Source organism: Mercurialis annua, linkage group LG8 (genome assembly GCF_937616625.2).
Source record: "Mercurialis annua linkage group LG8, ddMerAnnu1.2, whole genome shotgun sequence".
NCBI lineage: Eukaryota > Viridiplantae > Streptophyta > Magnoliopsida > Malpighiales > Euphorbiaceae > Mercurialis > Mercurialis annua.
The window spans coordinates 3,694,383-3,701,208 of record NC_065577.1 but is presented as its reverse complement, the minus strand read 5'-3'; the positions used below and the strand labels follow the sequence as shown (position 1 = coordinate 3,701,208).

Here is a 6,826-nt window from a genome sequence, read left to right as displayed (position 1 = left end):
TTGAATTTACACACTTTTAAGTTTGCTACAATATTTTTACTCCAACACATTACCCTATTTTTCACATTAAAAGAATATTCTCTATATATTCTTCTTTATATTTAATACTACTACATTCAACTATTTACCATTTCACATCTCTATTTATATGTTAAACACATACATTCTCATCTATTCATTTATTTAATAATGCTTAAATAATATTAAATTAAATTTTAATTTTTTTACGATATTGGTGGATCGAGGGGAAATTTATCAGATTATTAATTAAATAATTTTAATTTTAATAATTAATATTGTTTATTAGCTATTATTTTAATTTCCATTTTAGGATTAGTTTAATTTTAATATTTATCTAGCCGCTTTAATGTTTAATGTAATGTAATGTTTATGTTTAATGTAACGTAATTGTTATGTTTAAATGAAAAATATGTTGTTTAAATTTTATGTATTTAATTTAAATAATTTAATTATTTGTTTTATTTTTACCAATAAAAATAATTTAGATTACATTATTAAAAATTTAATTGGTATTTAATGAAAAGTTAGACCAAAATAAATATTTACAAAGTTAGCTATATAAATTGTAATTAAAACGTAAATATTTAATTAATAAAAAAATGGGTTTATGTGAATAGTGCATACCAAAAAGTGGGTTGCTACTATTCACAAACAAAGAAATGGGATGAGAAGTAGGTATGGGCTGGGGTTGAAAAAGAAAACCAATACCCAAAAATGAGTATGGGTTGGAGAAAGTCTTATATACAGCCCAATTTTTTCGAGTTAAATTTACAAAATCAGTTGAATTGTCGTTTGCACCGGTTGAATAAGGAATCAGTGGGTAATAAATCCAACTCGCCCACTAATTCGGTTCTCAAAATATTGGCTCAACCACTATTTCAATTTTCAAAACACTTGTATTTATTTTTTACAACTTAAATTTTATTTTATTCACTTATATTTATTTAACAGTTATATTTATTTAAGAGTCATATGAATTTCTCTCTAAAAAAAAACAGTCAAGTAAAATAAAATCAAAATAACTGTAATCTTTTCTCTTACATTTTTATAACAAAACCCTAAAAGGTAAATGAAGTGTGCAAACTTGGATCCGAACTCAATCGGGTCAAAACCTAACTCCACTGTATAAAAGCAATTCAGGGTCTCCTTTCACAATAGAAAACTTCATCTTCTCCACAGCCGCCGCTAGCTTACCCTAAATCAATCTCCCGGTTCATATTGTTTTTGCTCGATCTATGCGCATAACATGTTTGTGTTAAAGTCTCATAGATTCTAAAAATTCCCGATCTTAACTAGTTTTTATTTTTAGTCATTTTTATGTGTGAAGAAAAGGCAATAAATTAGAGTCTCTGGATTGCAATTTCAATTGCAATTGTAGCGCTGTACGTTGCCGATAATAAATCAGGTCACTGAGATTCTGGCATTTTCCTTAATATTTTTACTGAGGTTTATGCATTCAGATGTGCTCAAATTCTTATAAGCTTGCAAACTTTAGGTTATAATAATTATTTTGTTAGATCTTGCTGTTAATGACTAGGCCTTTGATGGATACAAATTTGTCCGTACCATCTGAAGATTTTCTTAATCTTTTGATGTATCATACATATTAATTCTGAGGCCTGTTGAAATATTTGATTGTGCTGTGAAGAGTTCTATTATACCATCAAACTTTGAAAGCTCATAGAAGCTTGTTGATGTCAATTTTAACTGAATATTCTGAGCTTAATCTTGCTAATTTAGTTCATTTATTTTAGATTGAGAATTTGTAAGTAATTTTTTTTAATTTTGGTGATTTGATTTTTTGTTGAAGGCAATAATTTAGAGTCTCTGAATTGCTGATTATAATAGCAATTTTAGCGCTGTACGTTGCCGATATTAATTTCGGTACTGAGATTCTGGCATTTTCTTTTTCTTATGAGATTTATGCATTCAGATGTACTCACATTTAGGGAAATTTTTATTCAATTTGGTTAATTTACTTTAGTTTTTCGTATGAAATTTCTGAATTAAACAAACCAACGAATTTTGTAATGCTGTTTTTGTAGTTTTTTTTTAAAAAATTAATGTAATTTTCTAATATTTTTTTATTTTGATACTAAATGTCCTGGTATTGTATGAATTAGTACAAAATTATTTATTAATTTGAAATAGTTGTTTAAATGAAATTCATTCATTTTGGTTAATTGAAATAACATACTTCAACTCCATGTTTTTTTCGAACTGAAACTAAAATTCTTGAACAATCATTTGATGAGAAAAAAACTGCAACAATATGATGGATTTTTATCCGTGATTCTTGGTATTTAAGTCTCTGATGATTATTCACTGGCTGTCTATTTAATTTTTTACTATTTCTTTTGAAATTGAGAGAGATATGATGAAAAATTAATTGGCTGTGGTTCTGATTTCACCATGACTGAATACCTAATTTTCGCACACTGTCTGATCTCTCTTTATTCAAAATATTGTTCTTTTGTTTTCTTTAATTATTTTTAAAATTTTGTTTTCAAATGAAATTAATCCGCTCTATGATTATATTATGATCGTTTATTTAGGGTCGATAATCAAAATATTAAGGGCTTCTGCAATGATGATTATATGATAACCAATTCACATGTCAGACTTCAGAGATTTTTCAAATCAATGAGAAGAGATTTCATTCTTCTGAGCAGATTATAATAGTATATTTTATGAAGTCAATATAAACTACTACATATTTGTATAAACTATTTAATATTTATATCGTCAATAATCCAATATAAAAAAGTTACTATAGAAATGGACATATCGATGACATTTTCTTGTTTTATTAGCTCGGCTTATGTATTTGTCCATTTAATTAGTGATTTTTTTATTTTACTTCTCTTCAATTCTCATGCACGTTACAGAATTATTTTGTAGTAATTAGAATAACTTCTGTGTTACTTGTGTATATGGGTTTTTGACAAAAAAATATCCCTTTAGTTTATTAATTATGTTTTTGTCTCGGTTCGTAAAAATTATATTTTTATGTCTGCGGTCCTATCAGTCTGCATTAGCCCATTGTGTGCTGGTACTACATCAGATAAAATTAGATAAAATCAGCCCGTAATTACCTATTGCGGGCTGGTAGATTTCTAAGCACAGAAATATAATTTTTGTCGGTTAGGGCACAAAAACATAAATAGTAAATTTTTGACAAAAAAAAATTTCCTTAATTTATTAATTATGTTTTTGTGTCTCAGTCCGTAAAAATTATATTTTTGTGTTTGCGATTCCATCAGCCCGCAATGGCCCATTGTGTGCTGGTATTACATCAGATAAAATCAGCACGCAGTGGCCCATTGCGAGCTGGTAGATCTCTAAGCACATAATATAATTTTTGTCGGCTAGGTCACAGAAATATAATTTTTATCGGTTAAGGCACAAAAATATAATTTTTGTTGGCGAGGGCAAACTCAGAATTTTTCCCATCAGGTGCTAATATAATTTTTGTATTAATAAATAGTGAAATATGTCATTAACCCTGCCCTTGTGTAGCATTCATGCAATATATTGGGTTATTGATATTGTTGTGCCTATAAAGGCCTATTAACAATATGATGGATTTTTATCCGTGATTCTTGGTATTTAAGTCTGATGATTATTCACTGGTTGTCTATTGATTTTTTTATTTGAAATTGAGAGATATGATGATGAAAAATTAATTGGTCCGTGTTTCTGATTTCACCATGACTGAATACCTAACTTTTAGCACACTGTCTGATCTCTCTTTATTCAAAATATTGTTCTTTGTTTTGTTTTTTTTTAAATTTTCTTTGAAATGAAGTAAATCAATATACGAGAGCTTTAATTTCTGAATTTTATTTATTTTCCGATAATTAAACTGTTACTTCAGAGATTTTTCAAATCAATGAGAAGTAATTTCATTCTTCTGAGCAGATTATAATAGTATAGTTTATGAACTCAATATAAATCAATAGTATATTTCTATGAACTATTTAATATTTATATTGTCATTAATTTAATATGATTTGATTTGGTATAAAAGTCAATAAATTAGAGTCTCTGGATTGCTGTATTGATAGCAATTTTAGCGCTGTACGTTGCCAATAGTAATGATTTGATTGCTGAGATTCTGGCATTTTCTTGTTTTCTTAGGTTTTGTGCATTCAGATGTACTCGCATTTTGATGTTTTTAATGGTTTTTTGATAATTAGGATTTCAATACTAAAGATGTACCTTTATATTGTCCTCTTTGATTAGTGTATTTTGTTTTTGTTCTTATTAGCTCGGGTTATGTATTTGGCCATTTGATTAGTAATTTTTTTTATATTAGCTTCCCCTCAATTTTCATGCAGGTTGCCCAATTATGTTATAATTGGGATAACTCGCAGAAGGGTTTTATGAGTTACCTATCTCTGCTTGGTCGCAGAATTGTTCTGCGAGTTACACCAACTCACATAATATTTCGGGACCTGCATAGGGTTTTAAGTGCAGATTCAGAATTTTTTCCATGCAGGGGCTAGTACAAAATTTTTTATTAATAAATTGTTAAATGTCATTATCCCTTAGTATTGAATTGGTCAATTAATTAGTTTAGTTAAAACCAATGTTTTTAAAACCGGACCGGAAATCGAACCGGCTTCATCGGAGGTTCACGGTTCAACCGGTTCAACCGGATTCAACCGGATTTTTGAATTATAATAAATATAAATTATTTAAATTGAAAATATATGTATTATAAATAAAAAAACATGATATAATATTTAAATTAAATTATCTATTAATTTTTTTACATAAAATATAATTATAAATGATAAATTTTTAAGAATATATAGAATAATTTTTCTAAATGAAAAAAATAGTTTTTTTATTTTAATAAATAATAATTATTAAATTAAAATTATACAATTAAAGTTTATAAATAAAAAATATGACAAAATATTTAAATAAAGTTAAAGTTTATAAATAAAAATATGAGGAATATTTAAACAGAATTAATTACTAAACATGTGAAATACAATTATAATTGATAAACATAGTGTATATAGAATAATCATATTTTATGAGAAAGAAAAAATATAACTTTTAATTTAACATGTCATCATATTTTTATTTAAAATAATTTAATATAAAAAAATATAATTATAATTTATAAATGATAATATTCAAGAATATATACAAAAATTATTTTATATGAAAGAGATAAATTTTTTTTTAATTTAGTAATTATTAACTTATAAATATGATATAACATTTTATAAATAAAAAATATGATAATATATTTACAAAGAATTATAATTTATTTTTTGTGAAATATAATTATAAATAATTAATATTTAAGAATATATAATATTATTAGAAAGAGTGTAGTTATATCTTTTGAGTAATAATATATATTAATAAAAATTAAAAGTCATATAAGAGGGAATTAATATGTGTAAGAATAATTAATGTGTGTAAGAATTTATATGAGAGAGAATAAAAGACACATGGGAGAGAGAAAAACAAAAACACATGGGAGAGAGAAAAACAAAGACACATGGTAGGGACCACAAAATGCTTTTTCTATCAAAAAAGAATGCTTTTTGACCAATTTTTACAAAACCGGATTTGGCCGGTTTTTATGCTAAATCCGGTTTTTCCGGTTAAATCCGGTTTTTGACCGGTTTTGACCGGTTTTTAAACTATCAGATTTTAATCAAAAACCGGACCGGACACAGAGCCGGTTCCCGGTTAACCCGGTCCGACCGGCCGGTCCGGTCCGGTTTTCAAAACATTGGTTAAAACTGACCATGTATAGCATTTTATATGCAATATATTGGGTTTTTGATATTTGTATGCTTAAAAGGCCTACTAAATTTTCCGTTTAGTATCTGTTTGAAATTTAATTCTATTTTAGTACCTGAGTCCACGCTTTTTGTATTGAAACAGTGTGGGGAACACTTGGCGTATCAAATTGTTGAAATGTGGAACGCGAGGTCCATGCACTAAATTAGAATTAAATTTCAAATGGGCATCAATCTGAAATTTCTTATGTTTTATAGGCACTAAATTATTAAAACCCCAATATTTTATACATGTCTTTTTTTTATCTAAATTTCAAATACATGCTTATTTATTCTGTATTTGCCATTTGTAATGTTGCATTAGTGTTTTAACATAAAATAAAAGCAAAATTGCGCCATTATAAAAGGTGTATGAGTTATGAATTTGCATACAGTTGAAATATTGAATAAAAATCTATTTGTAATAGTGGTTAAATGGGTTTTGTTTAAAAATGGCCAAAAATCACCTTCCAAATTAATAAGTTAGTAAGTTTTAGCTGTATTGTGGTCTTTGGCTTTTTTAATTTAAAATTATTATCATTGTCATAAACAGATTTTCTTTAATGTTAATAGTTTTTTCTCTTTAGTATTATTAATCTGTTTCTAAAATGTTTTTTTTAATTTGAATTCAGTTACGTATCAGTGTAATATATCTAAGTGAAATGTAGCCTCATTACATTGTAATTTGATGCTAGTTGTTGGTCATTTCATCATCTGCGGAAATGTTTTTCAGGTTTTACTAGCTGCGAATTCGGATATAGTCAGTGTATTTTTTACATATGTTAGTTGTTGTTTTAAGGCCTAATTACTTAAAAACGACCCACCTTATAATTTTTTTTCATTTATACCATGAACTAGGAAAATTTTCAATTGTACCCTATTTTCAATTTTTATGTTTCATCTCTACCCTAATGAGTTAAATTGATCTATTTTTTTTTTGAAAAAAGAGTTTAAATTAGTCATTCATTTTCAATTTATATTATAATAAAACGTTA

The 6,826-nt window shown here is 26.5% G+C and overlaps 5 non-coding genes across 5 annotated transcripts; all 5 read left to right on the top strand.

The window, feature by feature from the left end:
- Nucleotides 1-1,557: 1,557 nt before the first annotated feature.
- On the top strand, nucleotides 1,558-1,642 carry LOC126662390 (small nucleolar RNA snoR117). Its single transcript, XR_007635767.1, has one exon. It is a non-coding gene; the product is annotated as a small nucleolar RNA snoR117 (small nucleolar RNA).
- Nucleotides 1,643-1,658: 16 nt separating this feature from the next.
- On the top strand, nucleotides 1,659-1,745 carry LOC126662389 (small nucleolar RNA snoR116). Its single transcript, XR_007635766.1, has one exon. It is a non-coding gene; the product is annotated as a small nucleolar RNA snoR116 (small nucleolar RNA).
- Nucleotides 1,746-2,262: 517 nt separating this feature from the next.
- Nucleotides 2,263-2,341, top strand: LOC126662379 (small nucleolar RNA Z199). The gene has a single exon (XR_007635756.1). It is a non-coding gene; the product is annotated as a small nucleolar RNA Z199 (small nucleolar RNA).
- Nucleotides 2,342-2,600: 259 nt separating this feature from the next.
- Nucleotides 2,601-2,696, top strand: LOC126662381 (small nucleolar RNA R64/Z200 family). The gene has a single exon (XR_007635758.1). It is a non-coding gene; the product is annotated as a small nucleolar RNA R64/Z200 family (small nucleolar RNA).
- Nucleotides 2,697-3,684: 988 nt separating this feature from the next.
- LOC126662393 (small nucleolar RNA SNORD18) lies at nucleotides 3,685-3,770 on the top strand. Its single transcript, XR_007635770.1, has one exon. It is a non-coding gene; the product is annotated as a small nucleolar RNA SNORD18 (small nucleolar RNA).
- The last annotated feature ends 3,056 nt before the right edge of the window (nucleotides 3,771-6,826 follow it).